The sequence below is a fragment of the Scyliorhinus torazame genome, chromosome 21 (genome assembly GCF_047496885.1).
Source record: "Scyliorhinus torazame isolate Kashiwa2021f chromosome 21, sScyTor2.1, whole genome shotgun sequence".
In the NCBI taxonomy this organism is placed as follows: Eukaryota; Metazoa; Chordata; class Chondrichthyes; order Carcharhiniformes; family Scyliorhinidae; genus Scyliorhinus; species Scyliorhinus torazame.
The window spans coordinates 14,089,143-14,116,053 of NC_092727.1; positions in this window are offsets into that span (position 1 = coordinate 14,089,143).

Genomic DNA, 26,911 nt, shown 5'->3' on the forward strand with positions numbered 1-26,911 from the left:
TGCCCCTGTAGGGGTAAGTGATCACGGCCAATCCACCTAACCTGCACATCTTTGGACTGTGGGAGGAAACCGGAGCACCCGGAGGAAACCCATGCAGACACGGGAGAGCGTGCAGACTCTGCACAGTCAGCGACCCGAGGCCGGAATTGAACCCGGGTCCCGGGCGCTGTGAGGCAGCAGCGCTAACCACTGTGCCACCGTGCCGCACGAGAATCATATGTCACCCATGGCCACCAGAGGTGGGGATGATGCCTACTGTGTCACATGACCTCACTGGAGGAATACAGTAGAAGGGAAAATCAGGGCTGTAATGTCAAAACCTATCAATTGGAAATAAATATTTAGCTGTTAAGGTTCAATTAGACCATAAGACCTAGGAGCGGAAGTAAGGCCATTCGGGCCATCGAGTCCACTCCACCATTCAATCATGGCTGATTTCAACTCCATTTACCCGCTCTCTCTCCATAGCCCTTAATTCCTCGAGAAATCAAGAATTTATCAACTTCTGTCTTAAAGACACTCCACGTCCCGGCCTCCACCGCCCTCTGTGGCAATGAATTCCACAGACCCACCACTCTCTGGCTGAAGAAATGTCTCCTCATCTCTGTTCTAAAGTTACTCCCTTTTATTCTAAGGCTGTGCCCTTATTGCGGATGATATGGGTCATTAACAGATATTTTTCACAATGCGCGGAATTTTATTATTTTTTAACTTAAAGTGTCAGGAAGCCCGCGTTGACACTTAAGTTAAAAATAAATTAAAATTCCCCTGACTCTGCAGCCAGCTTCTCCACCATATTCTTTGACACGCCTTAAATATAGTCAGGATGTGGGTCCCACAATGTCACACTGATGGCACCGGGAGATCAAAGTGCCGTTTTGAAAGAATGAATGCCGTGGTCCAAGAAAGGTATTTTTTATTGATGTATCCCTCCACCCTCCCCCGCCCCCACCCCCCCACCCACGGGCACGGAGACCATTGCACCCATTGAACCTCCCACCACGAACACAGGGAACCCCACCCCCCCCAATGGACACAAGAAACCCCCATCCACGGACACTGAGAACATCCCCTCCACGGTATGGGGAATCCGCCATGGGCACAGCGAACATCCCATGGTCCTCGCCACCGGAGGTTCCCCCCATTCCCAGCAGTGCATCTTGGTACTGCCCATTTGCCCTGTCCTCTGCCCATCTCCCTGGCACTGGCCCTCGGCAGTGCCAGGGTACTGCCCGGGCATGACCTCCTCCCTCCGCCCCCGGGGCTGTGCTCACCTGTTCGTCCCTGGCGAGTTCTTTTCACCAGGTCCACGTTTGGCAGCGCCTATTGGAAATTTCACCCACAGGATGGAACGATTATCTAATTAAGAGAAATAAAAAAGCAGGTATAGAATCATAGAATTTACAGTGCAGAAGGAGGCCATTCGGCCCATCGATGCTGCACCGGCCCTTGAAAACAGCACCCTACTTAAACCCACGCCTTCACCCTGTCCCCGTAACCCAGAACCCCACCTAACCTTTTTTTTTAATCTTCATAGTCACAAGGTGGCTTGCATTGCAATGAAGTTACTGTGAAAAGCCCCTAGTCACCATATTTCGGCACCTGTTCGGGTACACAGAGGGAGACTTTGGAATGTCCAAATTACCTAACAGCATGTCTTTCGGGACTAGTGGGAATAAACCGGAGCACCCGGAGGAAACCCACGCAGACACGGGGAGAACGTGCAGACTCCGCACAGACAGTGACCCATAAGATCATAAGACATAGGAGCGGAAGTAAGGCCATTCGGCCCATCGAGTCCACTCCACCATTCAATCATGGCTGATTTCAAATCCATTTACCCGCTCTCTCTCCATAGCCCTTAATTCCTCGAGAAATCAAGAATTTATCAACTTCTGTCTTAAAGACACTCAACGTCCTGGCCTCCACCGCCCTCTGTGGCAATGAATTCCACAGACCCACCACTCTCTGGCTGAAGAAATTTCTCCTCATCTCTGTTCTAAAGTGACTCCCTTTTATTCTAAGGCTGTGCCCCCGGGTCCTAGTCTCCCCTGCTAATGGAAACAACTTCCCTACATCCACCCTATCTAAGCCATTCATTATCTTGTAATTTTCTATTAGATCTCCCCTCAACCTCCTAAACTCCAATGAATATAATCCCAGGATCCTCAGACGTTCATCGTATGTTAGGCCTACCATTCCTGGGATCATCCGTGTGAATCTCCGCTGGACCCGCTCCAGTGCCAGTATGTCCTTCCTGAGGTGTGGGGCCCAAAATTGCACACAGTATTCTAAATGGGGCCTAACTAATGCTTTATAAAGCTTCAGAAGTACATCCCTGCTTTTATATTCCAAGCCTCTTGAGATGAATGACAACATTGCATTTGCTTTCTTAATTACGGACTCAACCTGCAAGTTTACCTTGAGAGAATCCTGGACTAGGACTCCCAAGTCCCTTTGCACTTCAGCATTATGAATTTTGTCACCGTTTAGAAAATAGTCCATGCCTCTATTCTTTTTTCCAAAGTGCAAGACCTCGCACTTGCCCACGTTGAATTTCATCAGCCACTCTTGGACCACTCTCCTAAACTGTCTAAATCTTTCTGCAGCCTCCCCACCTCCTCCATACTACCTGCCCCTCCACCTATCTTTGTATCATCGGCAAACTTAGCCAGAATGCCCCCAGTCCCGTCATCTAGATCGTTAATATATAAAGAGAACAGCTGTGGCCCCAACACTGAACCCTGCGGGACACCACTCGTCACCGGTTGCCATTCTGAAAAAGAACTTTTTATCCCAACTCTCTGCCTTCTGCCTGACAGCCAATCGTCAATCCATGTTAGTACCTTGCCTCGAATACCATGGGCCCTTATTTTACTCAGCAGTCTCCCGTGAGGCATCTTATCAAAGGCCTTTTGGAAGTCAAGATAGATAACATCCATTGGCTCTCCTTGGTCTAACCTATTTGTTATCTCTTCAAAGAACTCTAACAGGTTTGTCAGGCACGACCTCCCCTTACTAAATCCATGCTGACTTGTCCTAATCTGACCCTGCACTTCCAAGAATTTAGAAATCTCATCCTTAACAATGGATTCTAGAATCTTGCCAACAACCGAGGTTAGGCTAATTGGCCTATAATTTTCCATCTCTTTCCTTGTTCCCTTCTTGAACAGGGGGGTTACAACAGCGATTTTCCAATCCTCTGGGACTTTCCCTGACTCCAGTGACTTTTGAAAGATCATAGCTAACGCCTCCACTATTTCTTCAGCTAGCTCCTTTAGAACTCTAGGATGTAGTCCATCTGGGCCCGGAGATTTATCAATTTTTAGACCTCTTAGTTTCTCTAGCACTTTCTCCTTTGTGATGGCTACCATATTCAACTCTGCCCCCTGACTCTCCGGAATTGTTGGGATATTACTCATGTCTTCTACTGTGAAGACTGACGCAAAGTACTTATTTAGTTCCTCAGCTATTTCCTTGTCTCCCATCACAAAATTACTAGCGTCATTTTGGAGCGGCCCAATGTCAACTTTTGCCTCCCGTTTGTTTTTAATGTATTTAAAGAAACTTTTACTATCATTCCTAATGTTACTGGCTAGCCTACCTTCATATTTGATCCTCTCCTTATTTCTCTCTTTGTTATCCTCTGTTTGTTTTTGTAGCCTTCCCAATCTTCTGACTTCCCACTACTCTTTGCCACATTATAGGCTTTCTCTTTTGCTTTAATGCATTCCCTAACTTCCTTTGTCAACCATGGCTGCCTAATCCCCCCTCTGATAACCTTTCTTTTCTTTGGGATGAACCTCTGCACTGTGTCCTCAATTACTCCCAGAAACTCCTGCCATTGCTGTTCTACTGTCTTTCCCACTAGGCTCTGCTCCCAGTCGATTTTCGTCAGTTCCTCCCTCATGCCCCTGTAGTTACCTTTATTTAACTGTAACACCTTTACATCTGATTCTACCTTCTTTCTTTCAAATTGGAGATTGAATTCTACCATATTATGATCACTGCCTCCTAAGTGCTCCCTTACTTTAAGATCTTTAATCAAGTCTGGCTCATTACATAACACTAAGTCCAGAATGGCCTGTTCCCTCGTGGGCTCCATCACAAGCTGTTCCAAAAAGCCCTCCTGTAAACATTCAATGAATTCCCTTTCCTTGGGTCCACTGGCAGCATTATTTACCCAGTCCACCTGCATATTGAAGTCCCCCATGATCACTGTGACCTTGCCTTTCTGACATGCACTTTCTATTTCGTGGTGCATTTTGCGCCCCCTGTCCTGGCCACTGTTAGGAGGTCTGTACATAACTCCCATTATGGTTTTTTTGCCTTTGTGGTTCCTCAACTCTACCCACACAGACTCCACATCATCTGACCCTATGTCATTTAGTGCTATTGATTTAATTTCATTCCTAATTAACAAGGCAACCCCGCCCCCTCTGCCCACCTCCCTGTCTTTTCGATAGGTTGTGAATCCCTGGATGTTTAAATGCCAGTCCTGAACCCCCTGCAACCATGTCTCTGTGATGCCTACCACATCATACCTGCCAGTCACAATCTGGGCCACAAGCTCATCTACCTTGTTCCGTACACTGCGTGCATTTAAATATAGCACCTTTAATTCTCTATTGACCATCCCTTTTTATTTTCTTAGTGTGGTGGACCTTGGTTTACTGAGCCTTTCCATACACTGTGTCATATTTTGTGGGATGGGGACTATCATAACCTCTCCTGAGTTTTGTCTTTTCGTGTTTTTTTGTATTCCTAAGCAGCTACACTTCCCACTGATTACTTCACCTCTTGGTTCCTTGACTTTCCCTTCCCCCCCAATCTTTAGTTTAAAGTCCTATTGACCACCCAGCAGGAATTGAACCAGGGACCCTGGCGCTGAGAAGCCACAGTGCTAATTACTGTGCTACCGTGCTGCCCACTAAGGGGCAATTTAGCATGGCCGTTCCAAATAACCTGCACACCTTTGAACAGTGGGAGGAAACCGGAACGCCCGGAGGAAACCCACGCTGACACGGGGAGAAAGGGCAAACGCCACACAGCCACCCGAGGCCAGAATTGAAGCCTGGTCCCTGGACCTGTGAGGCAGCAGTGCTACCCACTGTGCCACCGTGCTGCCCTTAAGTCCACCAATTCCTGTCCTTTCATAAACATTCCAACTGGCACAAAAGCCGTTTTGGGACCACCTTTGGATTTTCCGCCCCCACCGGTTTTCCCAACCACTGAAAACTGTGTGTGTGTGGGGGGGGGGGGGGGCTCTTGGCCAAAGTCACTGCTCTACTTCTTAGGAATTCATATTGTGAATAATTAAGCCACGGTATGCGCAATATAATTCACTTCAAAAGCAGGGACGGTTAAAAAATAAAAGAATCGAGTCTGAAATCTCTAAAAAGGGTGCACCAAAGATGAGAGATTAAATTATACAAGAGAGTTGAAATGAAACACTGGCACATTACTTTTATGTTTTAAATGACATAAACTAGTGCAGGGCATCCATCCTTTTGCACATTGAAAAGGTCAAGGAGCAGGCAGCTGCATGCAGGCAGCACTCCCTGTTGACATATGGTACCATTCGGAAAAACAAGATGTTAGAAGTACAATCATCAGCAATAAAACTGTCAATAAAAGTGTAACATCATTTTCCTCCACACAGTGCACTGGAGTTCAAAGCGTGCAACAAAGGTAACATCGGCCAGCTTTGTCCTGACACAGCTATGCTCACAATCTATCCCGGGGCTGTCAACAAAACGGCAACCTTCTCCCTCAAACCAAAATCAATACCACCTCATTGATAAACTCTTGTTCTGCGTTAATCCTTTATCCCTGCCGTGACTTTGAGTTGTAGCTTTTTTGGATGAAAGCGAACTGTAAACAAGGGCATGAAGAGGTTAGAAAAAGGTGAAGTCATTATTCCAACGCTCAGGTCTGTCACCTGCTCTCGCCATTTGTGGTGTTTAAGCTCAGGTTCTGTCGTGTGCCACAACTGCAATACATCCCTCATTAGGCCAGGGTGTGGTTCCTCGGGGACAGCAGCAAACTAGATGGGGAACTGGTAAAGGTGCTAGCCTGTTTACAATAACAACGACTTGCATTTATTTCTTAGCCACAAACTTGCATTCATGCCCCAAGTAATGCATCCCAAGGTGCTTCACAAGAGCACGGCGGCACGACGGTCAGCACTGCTGCCTCGCAGAGCCAGGGACCCGGGTTCGATTCCGGCCTCGGGTGACTGTCGGTGTGGAGTTTGCACGTTGTCCGCGTGGGTTTCCTCCGGGTGCTCCAGTTTCCTCCCACAGTCCAAAGATGTGCAGGTTAGGTGGATTGGCCATGCCAGATTGCCCCTTAGTGTTCAAAGATGTGTGGGTTTGATTGGATTACGGGGTTAGGGCGAGGGCCTGGGTAAGGTGCTCTTTCAGAGAGAGGGTCAGTGCACACTCGATGGGCCAAATGGTGTCATGTTCTGAAGTTGACTCTGGTTCTCAACTGAAGTACTGCTTTTCCCAATTGGTTCAATTAATAGAACATAGAACATACAGTATAGAAGGTGGCCATTCGGCCCATCGAATCTGCACCGACCCATTTAAGTCCTCACTTCCACCCTATCCCCGCAACCCAATAACCCCTCCTGACCTTTTTGGTCGCTAAGGGCAATTTATCATGGCCCATCCACCTAACCTGCACGTCTTTGGACTGTGGGAGGAAACCGGAGCACCCGGAGGAAACCCACGCAGACACAGGGAGAATATGCAGACTCCGCACAGACAGTGACCCAGCGGGGAATCGAACCTGGTACCCTAGCGCTGTGAAGCCACAGTACTAACCACTGTGCTACCATGCTGCCCATAATGTCAGCTTCTCTGGAAGGTCCAACCCGTCTCTTGGCACGTTTGGATTTGGATTCTCTGTCTGTGGCAGATTGGTTCTTGTGCCAACGCCCCCACCTGCCTGCCCTCTGTCGGACCCCTCTCCGAATCTGAGGTGTTTTCCCCGCCCATATGAAGCTAGTTATGAGCCGCTGTAACTCACGAAAAAATGACTTTGGCAGAAAAACTGGGAGGCATTGAAATAAGAACAATGCTGGGGGGGCTGGTTTAGCTCAGTGGGCTAGACAGCTGGTTTGTGATGCAGAATAAGGCCAGCAGCGCGGGTTCAATTCCCGTACCAGCTGAGAATTCTGAATTCTCTCTCCGTGTACCCGAACAGGCGCCGGAATGTGGCGACTAGGGGCTTGTCACAGTAACTCCGTTGCAGTGTTAATGTAAACCTACTTGTGACACTAAAACAATTTTAAAAAAAGATTATTAAGATTAAAAGAACACAAATCGTGGCAAAATGTTCATCTCAGTAGATTGGCCTTCTCCATATTACATCATCTCGGGCATGGATGGTGTAGGAGACCAGGGCTGTCAATGCTAAAATGTTGGCAGGTATCCACTTTTCACTTGTGGCATAGTTCCTTCCAAAACCTCTTGACCCTGGCCAAAAACATAAATGTTTCACCTTGTTCTCCCGCCGCCTGACCTGAGCCTGCTGCTTTTTCACGACGATTTATTTTGTCTTGGGTGGTTTTGTAAATTGAATGCTGTGAGCAATTGATGTTTAACCATCAGCAATGCCAGGGAAACTTGGGTTGTTGGGTGTGTAGTATTCCTGCACATGAGTATGAATTGGCTAAAACGTTCAGACAATGAAACTTGTTCACTAGTTACCTTCAACGAGTGTTACATCATCCGTAGAAAACGTTCTTCCAGCCCATTTGTGGCAGGGTGATAAGGATGAGATTGGAGGTGTTGGATTCTGTTCTCCTTCAAGTACTGCATAAACTCTCGCAAAATGAACTGCGGCCCATTATTGCCCATGGGTGGTTCAGAGTGACCAAATCTGCTGAAGATTTTACCCAAGCTGTCAGTTGCTAACTCTGCTGCTATTGACACCATGAGGGCAACTGCAGGCCATTTCAGGTGAGCATTAACTCGAATTTCGAACAGTCTGGCCTAATCAATGTTTACCCATTGCCAGGTCTCTTCTGGCCAATCCCACGAGATTAATGGGGCTAATGACGGCAGATCCCGCACTTTGGCGCAAGATGAACACATTATCCTCCATTTCGGCATCTCAACCGAACCACCAAAAATAGCTTCTGGCTATCTCCTTCATCCTTACAATACCATCGTGGCTTTCATGTGATCGGGAACACCACGACGCATGGGCCAGAGACCCTCCAAAACCCGCCTGTCACCCACCCACGGGTCACGACCTTGGGTTTGAAAATGACTGGTACCGAGGCCCCAAGTTGTGTCCGATGATTGTATCGAGTCAGCCTTATTGCTCTTTTCCTGTTACCCTCTGTGTCCATGCATGTTGACTCATTTTTACTGAGCTGTACCATTCCTGTTTCATTATTTATTCAAATAGCCTGTGCTACTAATTGCTTCCAATTTTGTTGGAGCTCCCAGGCCAAGAAACCCCTCCTGTGCAACAGCAATGTATCCATCAGTGGGCCACCACGGCCATGTTTTCAGGCAGACCTAAGCTCCTTTTTTCATGGTTATACTAATACTTTGAGAATTTCTCACTCGTTTGAGCTGTTACCTTCAGTTCCCACCCAGGAGCAAAGGAGTCACTTTTTGAGTTAACTGCAGCCTCATACATGAGTGAATGAAAATAACTCCAACAGCTATTATTTTCCTCATTATTTGTTGGGTGATTATGACCCCGGGAGAAGTGGTGAACAGCAATGAATAGTCCATGTGTGCCGTCCTAATGCTGTACTGGTTTGTACTCCTTTGTCAAAATTTAAATGCTAGCGTTCCCCTCAGGTTTAAATCTCAGCACCAGAATTCTGACTAATTGCAAAAATGATGACTCATTCTCAAATCAAAGTGATACGTGAGGCAACGATGTTTGTTTGACTTTCGATCATAGCGCCAACAAAAGGAACAATCCATTACAGGTGGAGAAAGTTCCACAAATCCACAGGCATCAAATCCTTCAGTAAATAAAGTGTAATAGCAATTGACATTGTTCATCAATTATTTAAAGGTCTGTTATTAGTAACTGAGGCTGGGAATGAACTTATAGATAGGTTCCGCCTTAATTAGCGCAAGGGAAAAAAATTACAACTTCAAAACAAACCTAGAGAAATCAATAAGCCTGTTATGCATGATTTAAATTGTGCAACTGATAGAATTAAGAATGCATGAATACATTTCACTGAATATGTTAGCAATTTATATTTATTTATATCATATAGGTTAATCATAATATCCACCTGTATCTTGGCACTGCCCCATCAGCTGGAAAATATAATGGGGGAGATCTTCCGGTTGTCCATGCTGGCCGGATCTTCCTGTCTTGCCGATGATGCACCACGGCTGTGCATGGGTTTACCGGTGGCATATGGTGGATCCAATGGGAAATCCCATTGACAGCGACGGGACCGGAAAATCCCGTCACCGGACAACGGCGGGACTCCTCCCGTCGTCGAGAAATGCGCCGCAAGGTGGCCGGAGAACCTCGTCCCATATCAAATAATTTATGTATATTATGAATATATATCAAATTTTCAAGCAGCTGATGCAGTGCTACTATACGCTGGCGCATTGTGATTAACCTTTATGAATAAGCCGAGAGTTTGTTTGCAAAGTTCTTCCAGGATCATTAAACTATATAAAGTAGATAGGTTACACGGAAGCTGAGATTCTTAGGCATCAGCAGTAATAATAGCAGAATAATTTGGTGCATTAACACTCATGGAGTATCAGACGGATTTGTGTAGAAGTACTCAAATTAACTTTTGGGGACCCCTCCAGATTCTCCTGATGACTTATGACCATGCCTTCATGACCAAAATAATAGTTTCTCAATCCTGTTCACTGGTGGATTGTCCCTCCCACATTGTAGAACATCTTTCCTTACCCTCACCCTTTAGATGATGACCGATAGATCTTAATCAATAAATTATGGTCTGACTCCATTCGCCTCTGCCAATAAGTACCTCCATCATATTATCTTGAACCTTGCTATTTGTAGAAATGAATTGGCTGTTTAGGTAAATCAAATTCATTCTTGTATAGATACAGTGCCTCAAACCCAGCAACCTCGGGACCAAATCCATGAGGATTTCAGACTTTTCTGGTTTTTAGGGAAAAGAAATTGGAACCTCAATTCAATTATGTCAGGAAAAATAGTGATGATGTAAATGTATCAGAGAAATCCAGTAAATTGTTTTCTGCTGGTTATATATTGTTTTAACTACTGCCAATTAACAATTTGCTTAATTTAGGGCAGTTTAGTTAGTGAATCAAAAGAGGAGCGAAGGTGTGAACTTTAAATTTACACGCTGAAAGGTATACTCGTGAAATGAAGGTAATTAAATGTGACTTCTGTAGAGGTTAGTACAGATAAGGGAAGATTAAATGGCAAAAACTGTGTATTAGGAGGTGAATAAATCTATGCAAGGGTAGCAGGCTCAGACTTCAGCCACAGCAGGAATAGCTGTTTAACTCCCAGAAATCTGTGTCTGATGAAAGCCTGTCCAGTTGTTTGTTTTAGCTCGGAGGTAACTGTTACTGGATTTTTAACTTATTTTTAAAAATCTATGCAATGTTGTGGAAAACTCAGGGAGAATTAGCTTTGAAGGTAATGCAGCAAAGATTCTTTGGAACTGGGTAAAGTTAGTGAAACTGTGTATAGCCAGTATTAGTTAAGAGTACTTCTAGGTTAATGTATTGTTGTTTATTTTATTACTTAAACATTTATTTTATTTTAAACCATCACAAAACATTTGGGACACCACTCTCTGGATTTCAAACCTTTTTGCATATTATGATCCCAGACCAGACCCCACAGTGGCTAGGATACTGGTCAGAAACCACAATAATTCCGCACCTTTGGGCCGGCGCGATGCCCGTCTGATTGGCGCCATTTTTGGTGCTAGTCGGCGGACATCGCGCCGTTGGGGGCGAATTTTGCCCCTGAATCCTGTCAGAACCAAGCAGAAACTCTGGCTGTATGTCTTCCAAAGTTGCTTTGCAGCTTGTTTCAGCTCCCCTTGTTCTCAGACAAGTCTCCACTGTTTAGGAAGACGATTAATGTCTTTTAACTGAGCTGCAGTGAGCACAAACTGCTTGACGCCTGTTCACAGCTTCACCTAGAATTCCACTGACCTGCTTTCCATGCAAAATGCCTGAAATATTAGCTCCACCCAGTAACGATATCATCTTACCAAGCTGGAATCTAATTAACTCCACAGGGAATCCCCATTAATCCAAACAAAACTGCATTGGCCCAAGCTTTTATGACAGCTTAGTTACACCCCTGTCTCCCAAACTCGGATTTCTTTTGAAACATGATTGCAGCAGTCACACACACATGAACCCTGGCTTTTAATCCTTACTGCACCAAATAACGATAATACATCTGAAATCCCTTAATTCATCACACGTCATATTATATCAAATTGCAAAATACAGATGATGGCAGTTGTTTCAGGTTTCGCATCTGGGGTTTTGAATAGCCCGGCATTTACCATCAACTGTGTTCTTAACAATTAGTAGGAAATCAAGCGAATAAGTTTATTTTTTATTAAAGTTTGGAAACAAAATACATTAGAGTGAAGAAATAACATTTGAAACAAATTGACTTTATTGCTTTAAAGTTATTGTCCTGCACAGTGTATCGCTATCATCCATGAGACTTATCCGTCTTATTAGTTGGTGGAGTCGGGATGGAGTTGGGTTGGACAATTTAATGTGGTTTGGGAGATTTTGGCTGGTTAGGGTCGGATGAAGCAGTCCAACCTGTGTCGCTGGTGTCGTGGGTTGCTCAGATGATTTGGAGTGCATGAAGCCGATAACTATTCCCCTGCACCACCAGACCAGATCATCACATCAACGAATTGTCCCAGCAAGTTATTTCACTCATTCAATGTGGGCAGCACGGTAGCATTGTGGGTAGCACAATTGCTTCACAGCTCCAGGGTCCCAGGTTTGATTCCGGCTTAGGTCACTGTCTGTGCGGAGTCTGCACATCCTCCCCGTGTGTGCGTGCGTTTCCTCCGGGTGCTCCGGTTTTCTCCCACAGTCCAAAGATGTGCAGGTTAGGTGGATTGGCCATGCTAACTTGCCCTTGTGATGGAACATTGGAGAAAGAGCCAACTTCCATAGAATTTTCATAGAACCTCTGCAGTGCAGAAGGAGGCCATTCGGCTCATCGAGTCTACACTGACACTCTGAAAGACCACCTGACCTGGGCCCACACCCCATAACCCAGCATCACCACCTAACCTTTGGACCATAAGGAGCAATTCCGACCTTGGGTGACTGTCTGTGACTGGCATTTGCATTCTCTCCCCACGCCTGCACGAGTTTCCTCCAGGTGCTCCGGTTTCCTCCTACAGTCCAAAGATAGGCAGGTTAGGTGGATTGGCCATGATCAATGCGCAGGGTTATGAGGATAAGGCGGGGCAAGTGCGCAAAATTGCCTCACAATTTCAATAACTCACCCTCATCAACTCCCTCCATGAAGTCAGCACCAATAAGCAAGTAGATTCATATATATTTAACCCCCCCCCCCCCCCCCCCAACATATCCACCTTTCCTTAGCCTTTCTCCTCTTTGCTTTCCCTTCCCCTCCCCCCACATCTACAGTTCATCCTCTGATGTTAGTTTCCCTGCTGTTTGACCTTTCACATCTTTTGTTCTCTCTGGGGACTGCCATTAGCACTCGTTCCCCTTGGTTTCTGTGGCCATTAGCACCCGTTTTCCCTGGGTTTCTGTGGCTATGACTCATCTTTCATTCTCACGCCACAGCATAATATTTCCCACTTTTGCTGTCTGTTAGCTTTGACAAAGAGTCATCGGACTCGAAATGTTCGCTCTTTTCTCTCCCTATAGATGCTGCCAGACCTGCTGAGGTTTTCCAGCATTTTCTCTTTTGTTTCAGATTCCAGCATCCGCAGTAATTTGCTTTTATACAAGTAGATTGTACTGACGACTTTAGAAGCCTGAAGATAATGGGTGTGATTCTGATGTAGAGATAATGGTGAAGCTAATGATACTTGGTGCTTATGTGTAGATATTACAATTACTTCAGGCAAAGGGGTAAGTGTGCGGCTAAAAGGCAACATTCAAAAAAGTTGTATCGCTGGCCCACCATTGACTGACATTGAATGCCATGATGTTGCTATATTTGAGCAGCAGATATGAACCTAACACGCTACAGAAAGTTAAATCTTGTCACGCAAGTATTTATAACAATGTGTTAAGTGTCAATTATTGCCAATGAATCTCGCTGGCCCTTAAAATCAACTATCACAAGCACAGATTCCCATTCTTTCAGGGATTAATTATCATTGGAGATTTTTCTTTCTAAAGTTTCTCTTTCTTTTGTTTCTCTCCCCTTTGATCAATCTTTCTTTCCCTCTCTCCTGCTCTTGATGTAATGTTGAACTCATTTACCCATTCCCCTTTTCAGCTCATCCTCTGTTCATTTCACAATGAATCTGGAATCTGATTGGCTGCGGAGGTACCACGTTGCAAGCACTGTACACTCGGTCACCTGATTCCCTGTTGCCCTCACAGCAGAATTGTCAGCTCAGAATCACAGAATAATACAGTGCAGAAGAGGCACTTTGGCTCATCGAGTCTGCATGGATGCATAGGAAACACCTGACCCGCCTACCTCATCCCATTTGCCAGCACTTGGCCCATAGCCTTGAATGTTACGACGTGCCAAGTACTCATCCAGGTACATTTTAAAGGATGTGAGGCAATCTGTCTCTCCCACCCTCCTAGGCAGTGCATTCCAGACCATCAAGCAAGTGGCTGATTTTGCACACTGGGCTAAATAGCTGGCTTGCAATGCAGAACAAGGCAGCAACGTGGGTTCAATTCCCGTACCAGCCTCCCCGAACTGGCACCGGAATGTGGCAACTAGGGGCTTTTCACAGTAACTTCATTGAAGCCTACTTGTGACAATAAGCTATCATTATTACCACCGTCTGGGTAAAAGTGTTTTTCCTCAAATTCCCCCCTGAACCTCCCACCCCTCACCTTGATCTTGTGTCCTCTCGGAACTGGCCCTTTAAGTAAGAGGAAGAGTTGCACCCTATCCACCCTGTCCTTGCCCTTCATAATCTTGTACGAATCGATCAGGTTGCACCTTAGTCTTCTCTGCTCCAGTGAAAACAACCCAAGCTTATCTAACCTCTATTCATAACTTAAATGTTCTATCCCAGGCAACATCCTGGTGAATCGCCACTGCACATCCTTCCTATAATGTGGCGAGCAGGAACTCACACTACCAGGAACTTACTGGGCAAAATGTTTTGAGCTAAAGTGTGAAGTGACAATTCAGACTGGTGGCAGCCTCTAGATGCGCTCTTGCAACAAAATCCGGCCCAGTCTTGTTCACACACGAGATCACGACGAGCCAGTCCTAGATCATCCTCAGAAAAGCTGCCTGTCCAGTTTCCACACCACCACTTTGTCAATGAGCTATTTCTTAAATGGGGTCTCAGTGCTTCGTCTTATATTAATTATACTCATTGGATAAATGATACACAAGTTGACCAATCTTAACCTAAAATTGTTTTGCAAACTTGGTCATTCACGAGAAATAAACCATGGGTGGCATTTTCCAGCCCTGTTTCGGCAAAGACGGGACTGGAAAATGCGGCTGGCGGGACGGACCGTAAAATTCCATCACAAATTACTGTGCTTTGATCTCAAATCTTCGTAGTCAGTTTCTGGTAACTTTGTGTCTCACGAGGTTTCCTTGTACTTTGATTGTGAAGTCTGCTCAGTCATTTTCTATGGTTGAACGATCTGGAACAAGGTTATTGCCAACGTCACATATGAGGAAAAAGATTTAAATTTGTCAAGTATTGAAAGTATTGAAAGTGAGATTCTGTTAATTTTTGTGTTGGGCGTTTGCGGGGTTTTTTTTAATGGGGTGGGGGCAGAGAGTCTATCTTCCCCCTCGGAAAGATAGTTGACATGGGGCAGACCCACTCTGTGCCAGACAACCCTACACCTGAACCACGCCTCAAGTGGACTTAACATGGCCAGAATGATCTACTACCCCTCACTGGGGAGGAAGTCGGACCCTCTGGAGCTGTCGGTGAATTCGATTGGCCGGCAACCCCATCAGTTCCAGCAGTGCCAAGGGTGCGTTAGTGGCTGCTGCTGGGGCTGCAGGAAGAGGTGTGAGATGGCCCTGGAATTCACAGAACCACTAAGTCCAGGGTCTTGGGAACCGAGGGCTTTGGATTGGGTTTAAGGCTGGGGGTGTTAGTAAAAGGTGGAAGGTTCAATCTTAGAGGGGCCGCCCCCACGATCTGCATAGGACGGCCTCCTGGATATCGCACCCCCTGCTCTTTCCTGACCTTTGAAGGGGGCAGGTGTAAAATCAGGCTGCCAGCTTCCGCCGAGCTTCCACGCCAAAGGTTTTATGGTGTGGACAGTGTAACTTGGTAACAGGCCCAATTGACCTTCGATTACGTCTTTGAAAATGGCGGGCACGCTGCCAAGTTTGGAACCTACCCACAGCCCCCCTTCCTGTCCCAGTAGAGAGGGAACTTGGGGTGGAACGCGTGGGAAGGTGGTGGTGTGGGTGCCTGCCCGATTGTACATGGCCCCTCACACACATCCTCACCCTGGCAGGAAACATGTCCAGCAGGGACAATACAAAGAACAAAGAACAAAGAAATGTACAGCACAGGAACAGGCCCTTCGGCCCTCCAAGCCCGTGCCGACCATGCTGCCCGACTAAACTACAATCTTCTACACTTCCTGGGTCCGTATCCTTCTATTCCCATCCTATTCATATATTTGTTAAGATGCCCCTTAAATGTCCCTATCGTCCCTGCTTCCACTACCTCCTCCGGTAGCGAGTTCCAGGCACCCACTACCCTCTGCATAAAAAACTTGCCTCGTACATCTACTCTAAACCTTGCCCCTCTCACCTTAAACCTATGCCCCCTAGTAATTGACCCCTCTACCCTGGGGAAAATACGTACTGCTCGCTCAGAGACATTGACCACTTTTATTTTTAAAAATAAATTCAGAGTACCCAATTACTTTGTTCCAATTAAGGGGCAATTTAGCGTGGCCAATCCACCTACCCTGCACATCTTTGAGTTGTGGGGGTGAGGCCCATGCAGACACGGAGAAAATGTGCAAACTCCACACAGACAGTGACCCAGGGCTGGGATCGAACCCGGGTCCTGAGCGCCGGAGGCAGCAGTGCTTACTACTGTGCCACCGTGCCGTCCCAACCACTTTTAATTCAACAGCAGCGTAGAAATAAATTCAAGTTTAGGAACTGAAATGATAAATTGCCTTTTCTACTTGCTGAAAGGCCCCAGAGCCAGGACAATCACAGTGTGACTGTAAGATGTGTTAGAATGCCATAAAGATGTGTGAGACAGAACATTGTTGCTTTTGGGCTAAGATCATGGGAGGCAATTTATGTTGTCAAAGATTGACAGTACATCACACAGATTATTCTGCGGGTCCCATGAATAACCTGTTTTTCTTGTGTCTCTTTGAAAGGAAAATAATGAGCGAATGGGCCAAGAGGGGTGGAACCGAACGAAGGGGAAAGCTCCAGCAGAGGATCGGCGCAGGTACAGAGGTAGGAGGCCTCTTTTCTGTATTGCAAAATTAATATGAAAGATAGACTTGCATTTGTAAAGTGTCTTTCACAACCTCAGGACCTCTTGAAGCATTTCATTGCATCTCAAAAGTACTTCATTGGCGGTCATTGTTGACTTGTAGGAGGCACTGCATCTCAAAGATTCCGGAAATCCCTCCTTCACAGCCCCGAGGGTGTACCTGCACCACATGGGTTGCTGCAGTTCAAGACGACCACCTTCTCAAGGGCAATTAGGGCTGAGCAAGAAATGCTACTTAGCCAGCGATGCCCATATTTCATGGTTGGAATTTTTAAAAAATTTTAAACGCAGCAACCAATTTGCAGACACAAAACTCCCACAAACGGCAAGGAAGATCGACCAGATCACACATCTTTTTTAGGTCGATTTAGGGAGAAATATTGAATACCTGGAATAGTTCCCTTCTTCAAAATAGTGCCATGAGCTCATTTATCCCCACCTTCTTATTGTCCTCCCCCTCTTCCCTATCCTGCCCGCTCTTCCCATTCCCTTTCATGCTGCTCTCCCTCGTGCTCCAACCCGAATTTATCCATGCTTGTGGTCAAACTATCCGTGATGCAGCCAACGTGGGCTAATCATTAACCGACTTAGTGAAACGCCAGCAAAATCTTACTCCCTTTAGACAAAGTGAACTTTGCAGAATGATGTAACAGCCAGATGTGTTGAGAAGTTACCCAACAGCTTCAAACCAGCAACTAACCCACAAGTTCTGTATTCTGCCTTTAAATAGTCTTGGTTATGGGTCCTTCCCGTCTGTTCGCATCATGTGTGGGTAGACATGACGCGCGGGAGCAGACAAAATTCATGAATATATCCCACAACAACCACGTAACTCTCATTCACCTAACCTATTAATCTTTTAATAAAATTCTGACAGATGTCCCTGATGCCAAAGGGGATGTCTGTACCAAAATGGCAAGTGAGGAACCCCTGGCTGGTAACAAGCACAAACTTCCTGGCTGCCTCATTGGAGGATTAGAAAGGCACTTAGTGTCTATAAATAAAGCTGCTGAAGGATCCAGTTTCTAGGCCCAGCATCTGGCAGAAAAATCATCTCCCTTGCAAATGTTTGCAGAGAATGCAAAGAGCAGCTCTATTAAAAGATGCGGGAAATGCTTGGTTACAGCCGTACCAGCTAAAACGTAATTAAATCAGCTATATCACATTCCCACTTCCTTGACATCCGACTTGCTAGAAGATTGATAATTAGCCAGCTGCCAATAGAAATATAAACAACGGTTTCAAAGTTAGCGACAGGCCCGTACAATATTTCTATTCCTTTTTGTGTCTTTATTCTTTTGCAGCATTGTGAAAATTTGCATGTCAAATAACAGCCTGTGAAAAGCAATCTGTAAAATTCTTCATTAATAAAAACAGACCAATATAGGAGATGTAAAATCCTGCTTCAGACACCATGACGTAAGCTTTGTAGTTTTGAGTATATTAACAAAAAGTCTTTATCAACAACTCACATATACATATATACATATGTATATATGTAAATATGTATATACATATACATATATGTAAATGTGTGTACACACATTTATAGGAGAGTGTACAGGTATGGAGCAGACTCCACCTGGGATCCTTGCACAACTCTGACCATCTCTAGACTGACCCTGGCTCTGGGTCATGAGCCTTCTTACATCACTGTGTGGGCAGCACTGCTCAGTCCCATATTAACCCTATATGTGCCAGACCCTTCTACTACATCTCCCCCAAGTTTTTACCCCATTGATGTAGATTTACTTTAGTTAACTTCAAGTCTTACATCGTTATAAGTCTTGTGCATTCACCTTATTGTTATAACCTTAATGGTATTCCAGCATTATTGACATTAACAACACTCTGACTAACCCATCTCCCCTCTTCAGGTCCTTGATGTTACTGACACATTGGCTAGCACTGTTGCTTCACAGCTCCAAGGTCCCAGGTTCGATTCCCGGCTTGAGTGAGTGTCTGTGCGGAGTCTGCACGCTCTCCCCATGTCTGCGTGGGTTTATTCCGGGTGCTCCGGTTTCCTCCCACATTCTAAAGATGTACAGATTAAGTGGATTGGCCATGCTAAAAAGCTTTTGTGGGGTTACTGGGTTACGGGAACAGGGTGGAGGTGTGGGCTTAAGTAGGGTGCTCTTTCCAAGGGCCGTGCAGGCTTAATGGGCCGAATGGCCTCCTTCTGCACTGTAAATTCTATGATTCTGGGTTCAGGTGGCCTGGACCCTTATAAGCCTTCCACATCTCAGTAGCTGTTCGGTCGAGAGAGTGGTCAACTCTGGTGGTTCCAGTTTGTGTTGTTGGCTTGGCGGTAGCACTGCCATTTGTGTTTCGTTCCAATTGTTTCTTCCATTGCTTGATGTGAAACCACACCTGGTTGGTCTGGGTGGTTTGGCGGGTGCAAGGTTGTTGTTGCACTTGATCGTTCATTGCTGGGTGAGTAAATGGTATTTATCTGCTTCGTTGCCGCTTTTTCTTCTTCGTTTACTCTATGGGCTGTGGGGGTGCTCTCTGATGCTGAGGAAAGACATCTCTGTGGTACGAAGAGAGATGAATAGCATTCTTACCGCTGTTTTCTGTTGTGCATGACGTGAGACTGGTACCAGGTTCCAGCATCGCTTGTGGTTCTGGCCCGCCGGCTAGAGGTCGCTGTGTGTGCATAGTCATTGGTGTGTCTATTGACTGCACCATCATCGTAGTTGAAGGTACAGGCTCCTCAGACTGTTGATCCTTCTCTGGTACCATTTCCACTGGGGGTGCTACGGTAATCTGGTGTGCGATAGGTTGGTCTGACCATTGGGGACTTTTCCAGATCTGGAATGATGATGGTCAAACCTGCTCCGTAAAGAGAGACGAGAGATTGCAGATGAAATCAGAGTGTGAATGCTCTTTAGTGTTGGAGGACCCAAGACCGGCTGGCTAACGCCAGTAGTAGTCTTGATATCTTCTGACATCTGGAGGAGGTGTGGAGCTACACAGGCATCCCTGCTCAGAAGAGTGATAGGCTGATTTCTGACAATGTACATCAGCTCAAAGCTCTATTTGTTGCCATACCTCAGTAAATCAAGGATCATGCCAATGACAGGAGTCGGACTCCCCCTGTTCCATTAAGCGGAGTGTCTGCTGTTTAAATGCAAAGGCCTTGGAGCCTTGGTTCCTTGTCCGACAAGATTGACAGCTGAATCAAATGTAAATTTGTTACATGACCATTAACCAGGATTTCAGCATTCCAAAACGAAGGTTAACATTCTCTCACGTCATCCAAGAAGTATGATTGTGCATCTCCATGGCTTTTGGTCCCAACCTTACGGATTACCTTTGGAACATCTGGGCGGTGCTGGAGTTTTGACCTTCACAGTTCAGGGATGTGTCCCTACCAGTTGCAGTGGAAGCATTGGGCAGTGCTCGCAGGACACTGGCCTTTCCTGTGAAGGCACTTCGCTCCGTAGTGGTGGCAAAGCCGCTCTGCTGGGTTGTTCAGGAATTGCTTCCTTTGACTTGGATGATCCCTGCGTTTCTGTGACCTGAGGTGGTGAATTTAGGGTTGGTTTCGTCCCCAAGTTGTGTTCTCTCCCATTAAGATGGCCCCGTATTGTTCACGTAGTTCTGACAGTCGAACCAACTGGATTGTCTGGTCTCGGGTAAGATCATCTTTAGCTTGAAGGAGGTCAGAGAGTGAATCGTCTGTAACACTCACCACGATTCTATCCCGGATGAACTTGGACTTTAAATTATCATATTCCCATCCTTCTTCCACCCTGTGGAGATTGTTTCTGAAGCAATCAACAGGTCCCCCGGAGGTTGGACTCTCTTATTAAATTGAGCTTTCTCTGATATTTTATTGGATCTCATGTTGAAATATCTGTTAAAGGCTATTAAAACATAATCAAATTTGACAGACGACTCATTGATAGCTTGTTCTACTATGAGGCTGTCTGCAACTGGTCCAATCGAGTAAAGAAGTGCATTGGCTTGTTCTGCTTCAGATTTTCTATGTAGGCCTGTGGCTGTTAAATGCTAAAAATGTTTTCAAAGAACAAAGAACAAAGAACAAAGAAATGTACAGCACAGGAACAGGCCCTTCGGCCCTCCAAGCCCGTGCCGACCATACTGCCCGACTAAACTACAATCTTCTACACTTCCTGGGTCCGTATCCTTCTATTCCCATCCTATTCATATATTTGTCAAGATGCCCCTTAAATGTCCCTATCGTCCCTGCTTCCACTACCTCCTCCGGTAGTGAGTTCCAGGCACCCACTACCCTCTGCGTAAAAAACTTGCCTCGTGCATCTACTCTAAACTTTGCCCCTCTCACCTTAAACCTATGCCCCCTAGTAATTGACCCCTCTACCCTGGGGAAAAGCCTCTGACTATCCACTCTGTCTATGCCCCTCATAATTTTGTATACCTCTATCAGGTCGCCCCTCAACCTCCTTCGTTCCAGTGAGAACAAACCGAGTTTATTCAATCGCTCCTCATAGCTTATGCCCTCCATACCAGGCAACATTCTGGTAAATCTCTTCTGCACCCTCTTCCTCCAAAGACTCCAACTCTGTGACTGGCCTGGGTCCTGGCTGAATCTCTGTGGAGCTGAAAGTGTGGTATTGTGGTCCATTTTGAAGATTTTTAAATGCGTGGGTATGGGGGTCATGTGATGTGAGTGCGGGGGGCGGCTGCGTTTTTGCGAGCTCCCATTCTGCTCAGCTTTGAATAATTGTTTCTTGCCTTGTGCACATCTCTTTTGTGGCTTTTCTTTTAGTTAATATCGCTTTTACTGTGTACTGATATTTGCTGTCTATATGCGCGATCTTCCTCTCCACTTTGAGCCGTCAGTTTGCCTGGTGTTGTAAGACTTCTTACTGATATTTGCTGGTCAATGTTTCAGCACCTTCAAGTCGAGACAATATGCTTTAATCCTCTTTGATTCATGGTGGCTGGAGGGAGTTGGAGTGGGCCCTGGTCCTTGGTGATACTGCTGCCTTTGAGAGTTTTCCCACCCTGGCGATACAGTGCACACCGACTGGTGATGGCTGATAGTGATGAAGGTGATCATCTTAAAGTCTTGGCTCTTCGGTACATGTGACAATAAATCAAATCCACTGTGGTCATCACAGGATGTTAATGCCCAATTTTAAGAGTTGCAACGCGTCTTAATGGAGGCGGTGGCGAAGCACAAGGGGGTTCGTGTAGCAGAGGGAGCACTGTCTTTGATGGAAACCTGCCTCCGCATGGTTGACATCCTGTTGCATGGCTTGCCGTCCATCCTAAGGGGTTCGGGTGAGGACAAAGGCAAACAGATGATGGGTCCGGTCATGCCTGGTGTCCCCGGTGAGATGGCGGAGAAGTTCCCAGACGAGATTGAGAACTGACTGCCATGTTTCATGAATCTCGGTCTGGAGGCCGGGCAGCTCAAATTCAATGGAGCACATTTGATCCTGGTCTCCGAGGCCTGGGGTTGGGTTAGCCTCCAACCTGTGGGTCTGCGTGGGTCATTTGGCTGGACAGCTGGTTGGTGATGCGGAGCGAGGCCAGCAGCGTGGGTTCAATTCCCGTACCGGCTGAGGTTATTCATGAAGGCCCCACCTTCTCAACTTTGACCCTCCGGTTAAAACCGCCACCAGTCAGCACTCCACCCTCAAAATGGAAAAGCAGGCAATGGTCATCTGGAACTCTGGCGACTTTATTTTACCTAATATGGTTTTCTCATGTTAAGCTGAATATTGATTTCAGGATTTGTGCACAGTTTCTTTATCATAATATGTCCTTGGGGGGGAAGATGAGCAGAGCCGGAGCAGGGGGCGAGGTGGAGGGTATGGATGGCAGGGTCAATTCTGTCCTCGCTACGTTTGAGGAAGGTCCCCATAGTCATAGTTTTATTTTACTTTTGGCTGCACCTTTTCCTTCTTCAGGCCCAGGCGGATTATGTGTCATCCCGTTGAGGACTGGCATTTGTTGGACCCCCCCTTCAGTGGGGGAGTCGGTCATTTCTCCTGCTGTGGGTCTCTCTCGTTGATGGAGAGCCTTGGTGTCAGGGACACTCAGACACGGACCTACGTTGGCTTTTGGGGCCGAACCCCTCCTTCTTTTGAGTGATCCAGATTGTGTGGGGAGGGGAGCCCTGAGGCAGGCCGGCCCTCCCTCCCAGGTCGCTTCACAGTTTGGGGGTCCCTTCGACAGCCTTCCCACTCTGGAGTGGGTTTCTCCCTGTTGCCCTCCGAGGAGGCACTCGTGGTCCAGTCATCTGTTTTGTCCTTTGATCCTGCACTGGACGACTGGATAATGCTTGGCTCTTGTTCTTGTTCCCTTTTTACTTCATCGATGGGAGACCCCAGGCTGGGTATTAAGATTTGGTTGCGCCCTGTCCTCTCTCACGCCAGCACGGTAGCACAGTGGTTAGCACTGTTGCTTCACAGTTCCAGGGTCACAGGTTCGATTCCCGGCTTGGGTCACTGTCTGTGCGGAGTCTGCACGTTTCCCTCGTGTCTGCGTGGGTTTCCTCCGGGTGCTCCGGTTTCCTCCCACAGTCCAAAGACGTGCGGTTAGGTGGATCGACCATGCTAAATTGCCCTTAGTGTCCAAAGGGGTTGGGTGGGGTTGCTGGTTTACGGGTTTGGGGCGGAGGCGTGGGCTTAAGTAGGGTGTTCTTTCCAAGTGCCGGTGCAGACTCAATGGGCCGAATGGCCTGCTTTTGCACTGTAAATTCTATGTCTATGTCTCTGTCTTTGTTTTTGTCATTTTGTCATCTCAATGGTTTAGGATGTTTGCCTGTTCCGGTCTAGATCTGGAGAAGAGTTTAAACTGCGCTGTCAGAGTTAGTCGACTCTCCTCAGCACTGGTCTCTCAGCGCATCATCTTATTCTTCTGCCATTTTGTTTTGTAGCTACGGATAAGATGTGGGCCTAAAATGTTGCCCGTACCCTGCTTGGGTGCAGACAGGTCATTTACCCGTGGAAGGAACTTGTTGGGGATTTTGTCCCTGATTCATCCGGTCCTATTGGTTTCCAATTATGTAATGACTATTGTTTGGCGCTGTATGTTCTGAGCATTGATACCTGCGACTAACTGCCTGCGGTTTGTGCTCTTGTTTGTTTGATGCAATGTTTTCGGAAAAAGTTGAAAATCGCAGTAAATGGACATTTGAAAGCAAGAAGTGTGGGTACAGCTTTAAGAAATTACACAGGCTTCCAAGAGGGCGACATTGTTCCCTGCTGAACAATCGATCTTCCTGTGTCTGCCGATTTTCACGGACTTTCCAAAATGCCGATGGTGCACTTTTGCCCAAGTAAAACGTGTTCACAATGGTTACCTGGGTCAGCTGGCTGCCGACTTAATTTAATCAGCGGCATAATGCTGAAAGACGAGAGACATAGAAAAGAACTGGGGACTTGTTGTTTAGGACGTCAGACGATCACAAAATAACTGAAGTAGCCAAAATTAATTATTTGCTACATTTTTTTTTCTTTTGCCAAAATCGGGAGCCAAATGTTGCAACTCGGAGTCAAGATCGGGATTATCAATGGATTTATTTTGAACGGCATTTAAAAAAAAAGAAATTTAGAGTACCCAATTCATTTTTTCCAATTAAGGGGCAGTTTAGCGTGACCAATTCACCTAACCAGCACATCTTTGGGTTGTGGGGGTGAAACCCACGCAGACACGGGGTGAATGTGCAAAGTCCACACGGACAGTGACCCGGGGCCGGGATCGAACCTGGGACCTCGGCTCCGTGAAGCAGCAGGGCTAACCCACTGCGCCACCTTGCTGCCTGGAACGGCATTTTGACTGAATGAACGAAAAGGGATTTCTCAGGATTGGCTGGCCTGGAATTTTAAACATCCCTGCGGGCTGTGAGCTCTGCTTTCCGAAGCAGGACTTCTGAGGAAGACGATGGAGTCCGATGCTGGAGCGAAAGGTTTTTTGCTTCCAGGCTCCTCTCTCACTGGAGTTTTGCCTCTCTGGTGAATTTTCTCCCTGTCTGCAGCTTCAGCTGGGAGTTAGTTTCAGTTTAGAATCTATTGAAGATGGCCAGAATGTTCGGCACCAGTGATGCTGAACCCCCTCCCCCGCCGGTTTGCCGGCAGCGCGGGTACATAAGATGGGAAAACCCACTGATTGCAACAGGACCAGAAGATCCCGCGTGTGATAAATGACGGGCTGCCTTCGCCAGCGCAACAAACACCCGGGGGGGGGGGGGGTGGGGGCGGGCCATGGAAACTCCCACCCGATGTCTTTTCTCTTTATTTTTTCTGCATTCTTGCGAGGATGAGGGTTCGAACCTGCAACATTCTGACTTCAGAATCCAACCACTGGACCAAGCAAGGGGATGGATTACAAGCATGAATGGTGCAGATATTTTCAAGTGTGATCCTGATGCGGTAATTCAGGGGTCAAATGGGTTGGCATATAAGAGAGAAGCCCCCCCCCAAAAAGTCCGTCGGATAGCCCCCCCCCCCCTCCCCCCACACACAACGGCAACATTGCCCACCCTGCCTGACCACACTGGACCCAGACCCCCACCGCATCAAAAGCAGCTCAGTGCTTCCTGCTGTGAAAAGGAGGACGTTAAAGCACTTTGCTGCTTTTAATGTGGTGAGGAGCTGTCACTCATAGCAAGAGTGTTTATGAACATTGCGGTTAGCATCAAAGCACGGTAATGGAGATGCATTGAAGCGTGAAGGGAAAGCTCAATTAACAATCCTCCAAGCAGCTGTCTCTGGAGTAATAAAAGTCTCAATCACGGGTTAATTCAATGTATTTTCATGTGAAATTGAATGGAATATTTGCATTTCAAAGGCTATCCAGGGATTTCAAGCCCTTTGAAGTATACTGGGCTTTGGAGCAAGCCTTTGACACTTGTAACAGCTACTGCTTTAAACACTTTTGTCTGAGGCAGCAGATGTTACGAAGGGGTAAGTGAAAATGCAATGATGTTTCGACCTATTGCATGGACTGCTCTTCACCTTTCTGGCAGGGATCCCTGATGCGGGGGCGCTGGGGGGAGCGTCTGGTAAAGGATCTAGGGGTGGTCTGATGTGGGGGTCAGTGGGGGGAGACGGGTCACACTCATGCATGCATGCTGCAGGGGAGGGCCATTATTCCTGTGAGAAGGATGCCTCTACTTGTCCACGGAGGAGGTGGGCAGGATTTGCACTGTGGGAGGGAGAGGGGCCAACCTCCAGACCCCGAACCATTTTGAGCGGGCCGCCAGACACCTGGATTTCGACAAAATCCCATGAACTCTCGTCCATGCATAAATCTGCATGGAAAAAGAGAAGGAATTACTCCTGGATGCCATTCCTAGCGCCAGTGGAGACTACTAATTATTCTACTCCAGCGGGAGCACCTAGTCTCCAGAACGGAATATCCAGCTCATAATCACAATGCTGCCAGAGCTAATATATGGGAGCAGTTCTCCTTCGTTTAACTGAAGTCTCGAAAACACCCATTCAGACGTAGATTTAATGATGCCATTGTACATTTACTAAGCCCTGACAACCAGTTTGACTCCACCCGCTGAGCCACAATGTTCTCAGCACTATCCTGCCAAGAAAGATACACAAATCAATGTACTGTTCCCACAAACACTGTGAAACTCAAAGAAAACAATGGCTTGGGGTTTGCTTTTCATTCATGCCGAAGTGATTTTTAATCCCTTTTTTGACTAATTTTTAGTCAAAGCCAAACTCCATAACCACAGATAGGAAATTGGGTTACTTTCATTCCAAAAGCTCTCACTCTCTCTTTCCAAATCTAGTAGCACATTTCTACCTTCGCACATCCTGAATCATCAGCCTATCCATGCAATGAGTCTTGTTGCCACAAACAATAGCAGGAGGCGATTCTCAGCCCGCATTGAGCCCAGCACACGTCCCGTTATGCCCAGAGAGCCCCTAAACAGGGTTGGCGCCGGGCGCTGAACAGAGCACGGTGCTCCAGTCCCGCGGCACCTAACACAATCTGGCTCACGCCCTCGTTGCGCATGGTATCTAAATAAGCATTTAAATACGCTCAGTTCCTTTCAGGATGGAGTTTCCCAGTTCCTGGTATTCTCCGCCCCCGCCGGCACAGCGGGAAGCTGGCAGGAATCACTACTGGGCCGGGATTTTTCAGGTCCCCCGCTAAAATCAGGGTTCGTGATTGGGTGGAGAATAACGCATCAGTCCAAAATGGGGAGTCGCGACGGGCGCCAAACCCATCTCCGGTCCTGCCTTGCCCACCACAAGGGGT